Below are 12,552 nucleotides of genomic sequence, written 5' to 3'. Positions count from 1 at the left end.
CCCGAAGCCCGGCCGAGGCCCGGCTGCAGCGAAGCGGCGAGCGCCGCGCGGAGAGGACCCGGCGCCGCCTGCTCCCGCCGCCCCCTCCGCCGCCGGCCGCCCGCCCACCCGCGGCAGGGGCGCCCGGCCCGCTCCCCCTCGGGATCCCCGCCCGACCACCAGGTCGTCCAGCGCGCTGCTCTCCGGCCTGACCCAGGCCGACCCGGCCCAGGCCGAGCCTCACCGCGCGGCGGCTGAGCCCCTGAGCACGAGCCTTGGTGGGCCAGAAACTGCCCACACTTTTCGAGAGAAGTTCTGCTCCGTCGACTGGGGCGGCCCGGCTCCCCAGGACTGCGCCCCGGCGGCCCGGCCGGAGGCCAGGCACCCGCCGCCCGCCAGGGGGAAAAGCAGCTCCCTGCTTCTGCCGGGCGCCCCTGGAGTCCCCCCCGGGGCTGTGCGGGGCTCCTCCTCGAGGCTCCCCTTTCCAGCCCGTCTCCCCTGCCCCGCGCTCAGAGCCTGGGCCTCCTCCACCTCCTGTGATCTCTGGCCCCTCTTGGTGCGAACAAGGCCCCAGTGTTTCCTGGTTGGTGCTCCAGGGATGTGCCTGCACTACCTGTGGGCCCGTGGGCCATGGGGTGTGGGTGTTCCCGTGCTGGTTGGGGTCTGTGCGGGAGCGCAGCGGGCTTTCTCAGAGTCTCGCCCCTGGGCTGCGAGCTGCCCCCTCGGGCTCTCGAAGGGGCCGAAGCTTTGAGCGAGAAAGTGGAAAGCGCGGCGCTCTCCCTGGGCCTTCGCCCCAAGCGAGAGGCCGGCTCAGTGCCCCCAGAGCAGCCCCGGGAACAGCCAGCGTCCCACGCCCCTGCGGGCCACCCATCTGGCCTCCAGCCCTTCTGTCAGGTGGGGAAGCCTGCGCTGCCCGCTCCCCTCAGGACCCAGAACGGGTTCCTGGCAGCGTCCCGCGGCGTCCCTAGCCCTGAGGCCAGGGAACCAGACCCCAGGGTAGGGCAGAGCCCAGGTTCCCCCTTCCTGGGAGTCCTTCGTGAGGAAGAGCCCAGCACAGCGCGTGGCTCAGGCCCAGACCCAGCTGGAGCCCACACTGGGGCAGGAACTGGAAACCCCTCTCGGCCCTCCTCAGGAAGGCGGCCGAGGCAGGCACAGGGCCACGGCTGCCTGCCTGACACAGGGCCCTGGATCCGCTGAGGAATTTCATTTCACTGGACAATATTTTAAGCAGATGTGGACGTCCCTGGGGACCTGACTCCATTACCTGAATGTGAGGCAGCAGGGCAGCCCCAGGGCGGCCGACAGAATCCGCGCCGCCCCCCCCCCCCACACACCTTCAGCCACCTCCCGGCCAGGGTCGGGGGGCTGGGGGAGGAACGAGGGGTCATGGTCATAAGGCCAGCGTGCAGGGCTGGGCTGTGCCTGAGGCCACGTGGAAGGACAGCCTGGTCAGCGAGCGTCAGTCCCTGAGTCGGAGCGCGGGGGCTGCCTTAGAGGGTGCGTCGGGGGCCGTGATTTCGTTTGTGTTTCCCGGGACCCCGCTCCAGGGGGCTCCCCTGCTGGGGCTGCTGGTAGCACCTTTACTGAGTTATGGTAGCACCTTTGGGGCCCACGCCGGGGGCTCCGAATGGAGCTTTCCAAGGGCAGAGGCCACTGACGCGCTCACCGTCTCCTCGATGTGAGCCCAGACAGCTGCGGGCAGAGTGGGGACCGGGGGTGGGGGGGGGGGCGGTCCACCAGAGTGCCCTCTCGCTGGCCAGGGCACCGCTGGCCTGCGGGGAATCTCAGGCGTCCCTGCCCTACGTTTAAAAATGAAATGCCTAACAAAAGCTTTGTGTTTCTGCCCCTGTTGGGAGCCAGGTGAACAGGTGGGGGTCGACCCAGCCAAGGTGCCCCCCTCCTGACCTCCTGCTAGCACAGCTGGGGGACCCCGTGCAGGGGAAGAAGCGTCCCCAGAGACTGTCCGGCCGCCGCGGCCCCCATTAGAGCGGCGCCTGAGACCTGATCCCCACGGGCGCGATAGACTCCTAGACCCCACGTATTCCGGGCCCGGGGTTAGTGTCCCCCGGGCGCCCGCCGCCTAGCCCCTGGGGCCGACCTGGGGGGCCCGCTGCCTCTGCCCGACGCCCAACTTGGCGCGTCTCGTCTGTGAGTTCCAGCGCGGTGCGCGTGAGGAAGGTGTGTGTGCGACACAGGGTGAGGGGAGCGCGGCTGGAGGCTGAGCCCCTTGTCCCCAGCCACAGCGGCCAGGCTCCCGCCCCGCTGGGCCCTGCCCTCCCCCCGCCTGCCCGCCAGGGGAGGTCTGCCCCTTCCACCAGTGCTCTCTCCCCGGAGCCAGGACAGCGGCCTCCTGTCTGGACGCCTGCAAGGGCAGCAGTGCTGGGAAATGTCCGGCCGGAGTGCAGCTTGTCGCCCCGCTTCGGGCGAAAACGCGGAGGCTGCCGTGGAGGGGCGGGGTGCAGGGCTGGCGGCCAAGGCCAGGTGCCCCGCGGCAGTGCGCGCACCGGGTGCCTTCGGGCTCCGGCTTCCACACTGGCCCTGCGGGTGTGCCAGGGCGCCCAGGCCTGTGGGGGGAGGGGGTGGGCGGAGGCCAAGTGCTGGGCGTTGAGTGACCCCTGAGCGGGCTCCCAGGGGAAGGGCACTGCATGTGCCCTGAGGTCCCCACCAGGCCTCCCTGCAACCTCCTGGTCGGCTGCAGGTCTGGAGCAGGTGCGGGCTGGGCCTCCAACCCTCAGGCCCCATGGCCCCGAGCGCCCTGAGCTCCCCTTCTGGGCACAGCTCGGAGCTGGGGAGCTGGTCCCGAGGCCCGGTGCTGGCGGTGGGGCCAGCCAGAGGCTCCCCCCACCGGGCCCCCAGGGGGAGGCCACCAGCTCGCAGGGCGGTTGTGGGCTCTATTAGCCCCCTGTTTTATTCAATTAGGAGGCAATTAGGGATCCTTGGGGGGCTGGGGCTGGTAATTAAGGTGATGTATAATTAGAGTTTCAACAAAAATTATCCAGGATTAAAAATCTTTTGAATAATTTCGTTTAAAAATTTCAAATGGCGTTAGAGACAATTTATCAGGTTTTGAATCAAACCCGTGTAACAAGTCTTGGACGCCACAGCTCGAGCAGCGGGCGCGGGAGGACAAGGGACAGCCTGGGCGCTGTCCCCCTGCGGGAAGGAAACTTGGCGAAGGGACAGGAGACCTGGGCCTTGCCGCGCGGTACGGCGGCGGTCACAGGCGCGAGGGCTGCAGACTAGCGCGGGCTGGCCCGGCCGCGGGGCCTTGGGGACCCCAGGCCGAGCGGATGGTTGCCGAAGTCCCCTGTCCTCTGCGCTCACAAAGTCCCGGCAAACTACCGAGCGGGGCGAACGGCGCTGCCGTCTACACAGCGCAGCCGGCTTCCTGGCGGCAGCAGCGGCCGGGGCGCGCCTCGCCCCAGCCCAGCTCGCGGGAGCAGTGCCCTCCTCCTCCAGGGCCGAGGTCGGGTCCGAGGGTCCCCACCTCTCAGTTTCCTGGATGGAGGAGGGCGGCTCTGCGCCTGAACTCCCTGAGTCTTGACCCTGACCCCGACGCTGTGGGGGGCAGACCCGCGTCCCCGTCGAGGTGGCTTTGCGGATCTGGGCACGCAGAGTCTCAGAGAGCACTTCAAGCGGGTGTCTGTCGGGCCGTGTGGGGAGGGGGGAGATGCTGAGATGCGTAAGCGCAGGGTGGAGGTCTGGCTTTGCGGATCCGTCAACCCTGCCTTCCCGGGATGCTTCCTCCAGCTCCGCCCAGGGTGGCCCATTGGTCCCCACCCCCCCTCCTCGGGCATTCGCCCCAGCACCTGCCCCGGGAGGCCCAGAAGGACGTGCGGCCTGAGCCGATGCCCCGGTCCCTGCCGCAGCCGCAGCCTCCAGACACAGGGGAGGGTCCAGGATCCCTGAAAGGCGCTCTTGGTCCGCTTACTGGGCGTGACCCCACTTCCTCTCACTGACCCGGGGAGGAGGGATTTCGGCCTCGTGGGCACCACTTTTCGTGGTAAAAACTCCCAAACACAGAGAGGTCAACTAGCCCATTCAAAGGCACACAGCAAGTTAGGGATGAAATTGAATGCCACTTAGGCAAAGCTCCCCAAGCTTTCTTGTTTCACACCCCCTCCCCGCCCCCTTCCTTAGGGTCCTGCAGGCTGCACTTGATTCCACAGGATTTTTTTTTTTTTTAACTGTCTCAAGGTTTAAGCCTTCTCCCAAGGCCAGTGCTCAGCCTATAACAGGTCTGGTCTTTAACGGCAAATACGACATCGGTGTCCTTCCCGCTTGTGAATGCAGCTGGCTGGCTGTGTCATCAGCCTCCTCCAGGCCCGGTTCTCTTTGCCCGGGTCTGGACTCTTCCCTAGGCTGCGCAGGACGCTCGCCCTGGGCTTTTCCGGCCCCCGGGGCCCGGAGTCCTCTCCCCAGGGCAGGTGCAGAATAGAAGTGCCGACACCCTCTAGGTGCTGCCTTCCGCCGAGGCAGAGGCCGGAGGTGTGGGGGCTGCCTGCTCACCCTCCCGCTGCCACCCCAAATCTGGAGGGACATAATCACTGCCCCTCCCCCAAGGCAATCAGGGAGAGGTGGAGCCCGCTGCTGTGTGGACCTCAGCCACTGGGTGGGAGGAACTGGGAGCTGTAGCTGGAGGTCCAGCCCGGAATCGGCCGCTGCTGCTTAAGCCTGGGCGCCTCACGGGCTACCCACTGGGCCATGGTACCCATTCCGGGCCGGCCGGTGCTCCGAAGCTTTTGTGGGCCCCCCGCGCGACGAGGGAGGCCTCTTCCTGCCCTACCACTCTCTGTGTTGGGTTTTCTGCCATCACATCCTTGGCTGGCCCGCCTGGCCGGCCTCTCCCAAGACTCCGGAACAGTGCCCTGGAGCTCCGAGAGAGCGGTGCCTCGGCTCCGAGATACATATTTGTTTAATAGTTAACATTCTGTGCAAAAGAGGAGGGAAGTCAGATTCTGGTGAAGGGTTTGCTTATTTTATATCCACTATAACTATTTCTGTCCATGAAAATTGGCTTAATTATATCAATGGAATGTTTCTTTTTCAATTCTGTATGCAATTAAGTCCATCTTGCTGGCTGCAATTTATTTTAATAAAAAAATAAACCAGTGGTGTGTACAGTTCCTCGTCCCCTGGGGACAAATGCGATTGGAGTGTTTAATTTCATTAACTACAATGCGGCCTACTGGAAAAATGTATAAAATCAGCTTTATACAGCTTAAACACTGGCATTTGAAACAAATCATTATTGCATTAGCTGTCACACTGGTAATTCTAGAATCTAAGGAAAAAAATATATTATGGCTGTTTTTATAACCCTTTGCAAAGGCACTGTTAAAATAATTTATAATCATTTTAGAACATGGCTGGGTCCTGGTGAATATTTTCTCTCCTCTGTAGAAGGCCCTGCATCATCCCTGTCCGTTTTGCTTACCGACGCCCGGGCCCTTTCCAACCCCAAACACTCATCTTTCAGGGTGGAGACGGTGGGGCCCGTCCTTAAACAAGCCTGGTGATGTGGGGTCTCGCCTCTTCTTCTGTGCTGGTCCGACCCCGGTGTTGACGTGGACCGTCACGCGTAGCGAGACCCCTCTGAAATCCGTCTGGGGCCAGAGGGGACCCCGAGGCTGGCGCCGCAGACCTTCCCGCCCCCCCCCCCGACCCCCGGTGGGCGGACGGACCCAGAAACACACCTGGCTTCAGGGTTTTACAGGCGTGGGAGCGAACCCTTCCCCCCAGAGACGGCGGTGTTCCCGCTCAAGCCTGGGGAAGCCAGGAGCAGCTTCCGTTGTGCTCCCCTGTGAACCCCCGCGCGGGAAAGAGAGAGGATCGGTGACCCTCACACACGTGCTTTCTGAGCCCGAGGTGAGGCTTTTCCGCACAATTCACCAGACCCCTGCTGCTTCTCGGGACGGGGGTGCGCCCCCGGAGCATGGGCTGTGTGTGGGGTCGGCAGTGTCCGCGGGCGTCCGTGCCCAGCCCGAGCTGACCCCGCAGGTGGCATGGCAGGTGACGGGGGGGGACGGACCTGGGCGCAGGGTGGTGGGGAACAGGGCTCCTCGGTGGCTCCTGGCTCTCAGGTGAGCTTCGAGGTGGGCTTTTCCCAGCGTGGAGGTGGGGAGGGAAGGAGGCGGGCTCAGCCTCGCCTTGGGCTCCTTCCAGAGGGCCTTCCTCCCCAGGCCCAGGCAGTGCCCCGGGGGCATGTGAGGGGTGCCCAGGCCTTCCAAGTGGATTCTCGGGGAATTCCTGGAGACGTCCTTGGGCTTTTCTGGCCACATGGAGGGCTAACCCCTGGCCCTACTCCTTGGCCTCCTGACTCACCTGGATGGGTTTACTTTGGACACATTTCTGTTTTCTAATGGATTCCGGTGTGGGTGATGGGAGGACATTGACAGGGACACAGGCACGGCGTCCTTAGGTCTGGAGCCCCCTCCTGCTCCTCAGGGATGTGGCCCCTGGGGCTGGGTGGGGCGCACCACAGCCAGGTGTCCCCAGATCCCAATTCTGGGGACCAGTCCCGCTGACGTGACCTCCGCCTACCCAGCGTGTGCCCTCAGGCCGTTCTCTTTCCATTCGAGGTGCTACCTGGTAGAGAAGTGAATGGCTTTGTCTACTTTCCTACTTGAAAAAGAATAACAAAGCCGAATGCTTCCTGCAAATATCAAGCCTCGGACGTGGACGCTGCACTTGAGGCCGCTGTGGGGCAGGCTGGGGGCTTCCTGTCCTGGCCCCAGAGACCTGGCTTCATACCGTGGGTGCCCCACTCCCGATTCCCACGCCCTGCCCTTGCTGCCAGCGTGGCTCCCGACCTTGCTGCGCCCTATCCTCCCCCCTTACTGTCTCCGCCTGAGCCGAGGCAGGGGTGCGGGGCCTGCCTGCTCACCCTCCAGCCCCCACAAATACCTGTGTGCACCTGCGTCTTACTTGTCCCCCAGCCTCGAGCTGCTTGGAAGGTTCTGGAAGGGTCCAGCATGGGGTTTGGAGGGGGGAGGATCCTGGAGCCAGGCAGAGAGTGAGGCAGAATTCATAGTCCGTTCAGACCGGCAGTCAGAGCTTGGGTTTCGTCCCCCGCGTCTGCCTGGGGAGACGCTTTGTTGGTCCCCAGGCTCCCGAGCCTTCCCGAGGGTCACCCGGGGGGCCCACGGCGGGGGGAGCGGTGGGGGCGTGCAGGCCTGCACACGTGTGTGCCAGTCAGGCCGAGGGTGCAAAGCCCTAGCACCCAGAGGTCTGCTCTGCGCCAGCAAAGGTCCGCTTTGGTTCTTGCGCACGGCTCGGCCATGAAATAAAACACATGGACGAGATCCTCAGCTTGTCTTTATTCTCAAACTGGGAAGCTCGGGTGCCGGGGTCTCATCTGGCCCCTCTGACCTGCAGCCTGCACCGAGGGCAGCCACCCCCTCCCGCTGCCTTCCCAAACCTTTCCTATCCTCACGCAGTCTCTGGGTTCCAACAGCTGCTGACATCTGCCAGCTCTCCTCTCGTTAGAGCCCCCCACCCTCCCCCGCCCCGCTCTTGCAGGAGCTCAGGGTCCTCTGTGCGTTTCGGGGGCTCGGTTCCATCTGTCTGTTCCTTCCTGCCCTGGAGCGGAACACGCTGTCCTTGGGCCTACTGCGTGCAGGGCTCTGAGTGCCACACGGTTCACCACGCTCTGGGCAGCGTGACGAGTCTGGGGGCTCACGGGTCGCTGCCCCAGGGTCTGGGCTCTCGTGTCCAAGCTGTTGGGGCCGGGGGGAAGCCAGATCAGACCAACAGGCTGCCCCCAGCCTCAGCGCGTCCGGAGGCAAACCCTCTCGGGCGTCCCTGGCCTGGCGTCCACGCGGGAGCCGACTAGTGACTCTATTTCAGATTAAAAAGGCCAGAAGGAGGGGACACGAGGGAGAGATGCCCGGAGAGGAGCGTTGCTCGTCTGCCTTTGCTTCTGTGTGTCTCTGTTTTAAATTCAGTGGCTCTCTTGGAACGCGTGGGGCTTCTCTGGCACCCACGGTGGGCAGGGCACCTCCAACACTCGGGCACGGAGAGGAGGTGCCTGGGTGGACGCGTGATGAATGGGGACTTGCTACGGCTGAGAACCCTTTCCTGTGACACAGTTTGATCCCCGTATCTAAATTCAGAAGCTGGCGGTCGATATCACACCGAAATATGGATTTACAGAACAGACTGCCATTGCCCCTTCTGGCTGCGTCTCCGAGGGAAAGGGGCACGCATTTAAAGGCGCTCAGACATTTGTATCTGCTCAATGGGCTGTAACAGCCTCATCGGGGAGGCCCGGCCACATCGGTCCATAAAGCATTTAAACAAAGACTGGAAATTACGCTCACCGGAGGAGCCCAAACGGTGAACACAGGGGAGCCCTGCCCGCCGCGGGCAAGCGCAGGGCGCCGACCCTCGTGCGTGCCCCACGCCTCCCCCCTCCCGGCCGCAGGGCCCTCAGACGGCGCTCCTGGTCAGGTCAGGTGCAGGTGCAGACTCAGGCCATTTCCCCAGACTTCACGTTGTTACCAGGCGGCCCGTTCTCTCCCTCGGTCCCGGGAGAGCCATACGCTTAGGTCTTTGCTGCGTTGCAAACCAGCATCTCTGGCCTGTGCTGAGCTGGCCAGCGTTTCTAGCCGGCGGGTTCGCAAGTGGCTGTCGGTCACCCCTGCTGGCCCGGCCCCGAGATGCTGCTGTCGTCAGGGTTAAATCCCGAGCGGTCCCGGGCCCTGTTTCTGGGGCGTCCGTCCGTCAGCTCAGAGGAGGGCACCATGCTGCCGGAAGGCCCCCGGGGTCCCTTTCGGATGGGAGTTTATGGGCTGCTTTAGGCTGTAGCGACCAGCACGGGGTGCGGCGCGCGTGTCCACGGCTGGGCCCCCTTCCTGGAGACTGCCGCCCGTGTATGCCAAGATGCTTCCCTGGGGGGACCTGGCTGTCCTTGCAAAGCCCTCCCAGCTCTTATCCCTGGGAAAGTCAGTGCATTCTTGAACCGCCTGAAAACCGGGGGGCGTTTCTGTCGGCCGGAGCCGCGGCTGGCGGCAGGAGACGCGGCCCCCGGCACAGCCCCTTCATCTGGTCTGTGTGCGGAGATGGCCCCGGAGCGCGCAGACATTTCTACCGAGCAGGTGCTCCGTGCGTGTGCGCCTGTGTCCGAGCGTGGGTCTCATGTCTGAGCGAGACTCACCCTCAGGCTGTTCTTTCTGTTTTGTCAGTGATGTTGTCCTGTCCCTGCCCACTTGTGCTGTGCACGGAGGCTCCCCCCCCCCCCCCCCCCCCCCCCCGCGCTGCTCAGTTCTCCGCCGTGTCTGGAACCGTGGCTGTGGCGGCCGGGCCCAGCGCCGTCCGCAGCTGGCCGTTGTGGGAGAAGGGAAGGGAACGGAGAAGTTCAAAGGTGGAGCGCAGGCAATCTGGGGGCACTTCCCCGCACGTTTACAACCCCTCGGAAGAAACAAAGAGGAGCAGGAGGTGTTTGGATAATCCCGGGCCCTGGCGCTCACATTTGGAAAAATTAGGGCCTCTCGAAAAATCACAGAATTGTGCCACAGTGTCAGGTTCCGAGATAATGATGTGTCTGTGTGCGAAAATATTCAATTGCAATAACACTCCCGTGAGTGCCTCTCTGAATGGCGCATTCAGTTCCCGGCCCGGGCCGAGCGTGAAGCCAGTGACTGACAAAATACAAATGGTGTCATAAAACGTGGGGGGCTCCAGCCGGACTCTGCCTTCCGATCGGTCCTCCGCCTCGGCCCATCCAGCCATCCCTTTCTTTAATGAAACAGCCCAACGAGGTGGCTGATTATTTATTTATCACGTTAGCAGGAGGAAAGCTGTCAGAGACAGATCGATTTTTTCCCTGGAAGTGATTTGACGGTACTTTGGAAATAAGACCCGCTAAGCTAGGCCGCGTGCTGTCCTCAGAGCTCCGAAGTCCAGTCGGCGGCTCTGCGGACGGTCCGTGCTCTGAAACACGGGTCAGCAGCCCGAGCGGGCGGCGAGCCTCGGCGGGGCCAGCCCTCCTTCCGACGGGGTGGACGGATCAGGGGTTTCTGTTCCGAGGAGCGTGGTCGACGTCTTCTTCCGGGCCAGCGAAATCTGGGCAGCAACGAGCCAGTCGGGGACAAGGGGGGACTCTTCGTGTCTCCACCGGGCCTGTGGAGACGCGGCATCTCTGACAACAGCCGGCGAGGTGGGGGGGCTCCCGTCTGGACGCGGGGAGCCCTCAGCCGTGTTCGAGGAGCCGGTGCGTGTGTGTGTGTATGTGTGTGTGTGCGCGCGTCCTGGGGAACGGGACGGTGCGGTTCGGTGCCGGCACACTCGCGGGGGGAACAAAAGCACTACCCGGGGCCGTTGGAAAGAAGTCCTCAGAAGCCCCGGGGGTAGAGAGACGGCCCAGGAGGGGCTCTCGTTTCTCGGCTGGGAGTCCGAACCACAAAGCAAAGGGGCCCCGGAGTCTTAACTTTCTCTCCATCGAAGGTGTTAATCTTACCTTCCAAAGGTTAGATAAAGCCGCTCAAAGCTGTTTGTTATTGAATCTCCTCTGCTAATTACAGTGGCGGCCTTGGTCCGAGGCCCGTCTGGGCCGCACCGCGTGGCCCCCGCGGCTGGCAGCCTGGAGAGGGGTCATTCTTCGCTGCAACCCAAGAGCTCCCTCACGGGGGTTTTAGGTTGCCCCCTGATGCTGACATTGTGCCCGCGTTCGAAGGGGAGGGGCCGTGGCCACGAGGGTGAGAAGCCCATTGCCCCGGCCGGGTCCTAGGTGCCCCTCGGGAGCCGCTCCTCGACCCCCAGACTCCGCCTGGCACCGTGAGGGAGAGGGCTGGGCGGGGAGGGGCGCAGCCCGACCTCTCTGACAAAGAACCCCGACTCCTCATTCGCCAGGCCCTGGAATAATCCTCGGCCTCGCCTGCAGTGTCCGTGGCTGGCCGGGGGGGAGGGGGGGCAGGGGGCATGCGGGGAAGTGACCCACAGACAACTTGGCGAGGCCCGCAGTGGCGGGACACCGGGACCTCCTGGGGACCCGCACCCGCCTTGCTGGCCCCCACCACAGGGCGCATGGGAGGGGCACCGCCGGGGCCAGGAGGGCCACCCAGGGGCCACGATGCCTTCTCCCGTCGAAGCCCGGGACGCTCACCGAACCTGTGAAAGCAAAACCAAGCCGAGCACCCCCCTCCCCGCCCCCCTGCCCACCTGCCCGGCGCAGAGGCAGAGGCCTTCAGCAGGCAGGGCTGGGGCGATGGGGCCACGGCGCCCCAGGAGCGGTGGTGGATGCTCCCGTGAGCGACACCACCGGGCGCCTGGGACCTGAGGGCCGCCTGCTCCCGGTCTTGGCGTTCGCTTCCCAAATCCCAAATGGCATGAGTGGCTCCGTCATGTCAGCTGACCTTGGGCAAAGCAGAGGAACTTGATGGGCCTCCTGCTAGCAGAGTGCTGCTGCCTGGTGCCTGGGTCGGAGGGCTGGCCCCAGGGTCCCTGCGGCCCCGGCGGAGGGAAGGCGGTCAGGGTGGTCTCAGGGAGTGCTGCGGGGGTGATGTCCTGCCCCTCGCATGCCCCCTGTCTGTCCAGCAAGGGCCCCTCCAGGCCAGCCTGACCCTCCATCTGGGGTCTCCCTTGGCCGAGGCGGAGGGAGACGGGACACCTGCTGATAAGTCAGACCCCTGAGGGCGACTGGGCCCCAACGTGCTGGGCTCCAAGGACAGTCCCCTCAGGAGGACATGGCCAAGGGTGAGTTTAGTTTTAGAGAAGCTGAGCAGGGGGCCCCCCGGAAGCATCCTGCACCCTTATCGGGGCTGGACTGGGGGACACACCCTGGTCACAATCACGGCACCCTTGCACCCGCAGGTCAGCTCCTGGGTCCTGACCCATCCCGTCTCTGCGGGGTCCGGACAGAGCACGGGCCGAGGGCGGTGCCGAGTGCCCTCTACCCCCGACGTGTCCAGCCCGCCTTGCAGGGCCGGGGAATTTCTCCAGGACCCAGTGAGGCAGACGTGGGGGTCCCGGGCCGCCTCTGTCCCTTCCGAGCCACGAGAAGGGCCGGACTGGCTGGGAGGATGACATTCCTGGTGCGCGTTCAGTGGGGGTGAGCCCCACGCCTCTCCCCTCCTCTCGGGGCAGGATGCTCACCTGAGCGGCTCAGACGGGACCCGGGGCAAGAGGCAGAAGGCTGGGATGGTGTATGGGGGGGCCCGTGAACGTGGCATTATCATTGCTATGATGTCTTTGTCGGCGGCTGTTTGGGGTTTCTGGAACTTTCTTGCACCTGCCTGAGGGCAGATGTGTGGGAATGTGCGGGGCGAAGGAGCCTCCGGACATGGCCTACGGATTAGAAAGCTCATCTGAAATGATGTTGTGGTGAGTGGAGAGTGAGGGAAGCGGGCAGAGGGCTCTGGTCCTGGGTGGACGCACCTGGCCCGAGGAGCTGTGCCCACCGTCCGCGAGCCGCTGACTGTCCGGGCTGCCTCGGGCAGCTGTGCTCAGTGGGACCCCCGCAGGTGTCTTCACTGGATTTGGGGACCCCTGTCCCCCAAGTTCCCAGGAGGAGAGGAGTCAGGGACCGTGGGGAGCCACGCTGCCAGGGTCCGACAGGACACTGCCGGGGAAGGG

The 12,552-nt window shown here is 64.2% G+C and overlaps 1 protein-coding gene across 1 annotated transcript in view; it reads left to right on the top strand.

Annotated features, from left to right (window-relative positions):
• The window catches only part of LOC125913191 (histone-lysine N-methyltransferase PRDM16-like), a 156,260-nt gene that overhangs the window by 778 nt on the left and 142,930 nt on the right, over positions 1-12,552 (top strand). The gene's annotated exons all lie outside the window — the stretch shown is intronic.

The sequence above is a fragment of the Panthera uncia genome (assembly GCF_023721935.1).
Source record: "Panthera uncia isolate 11264 chromosome C1 unlocalized genomic scaffold, Puncia_PCG_1.0 HiC_scaffold_4, whole genome shotgun sequence".
In the NCBI taxonomy this organism is placed as follows: domain Eukaryota; kingdom Metazoa; phylum Chordata; class Mammalia; order Carnivora; family Felidae; genus Panthera; species Panthera uncia.
Note: the sequence above shows the minus strand (reverse complement) of the source record. Positions and strands in the feature narration are given on the sequence as shown.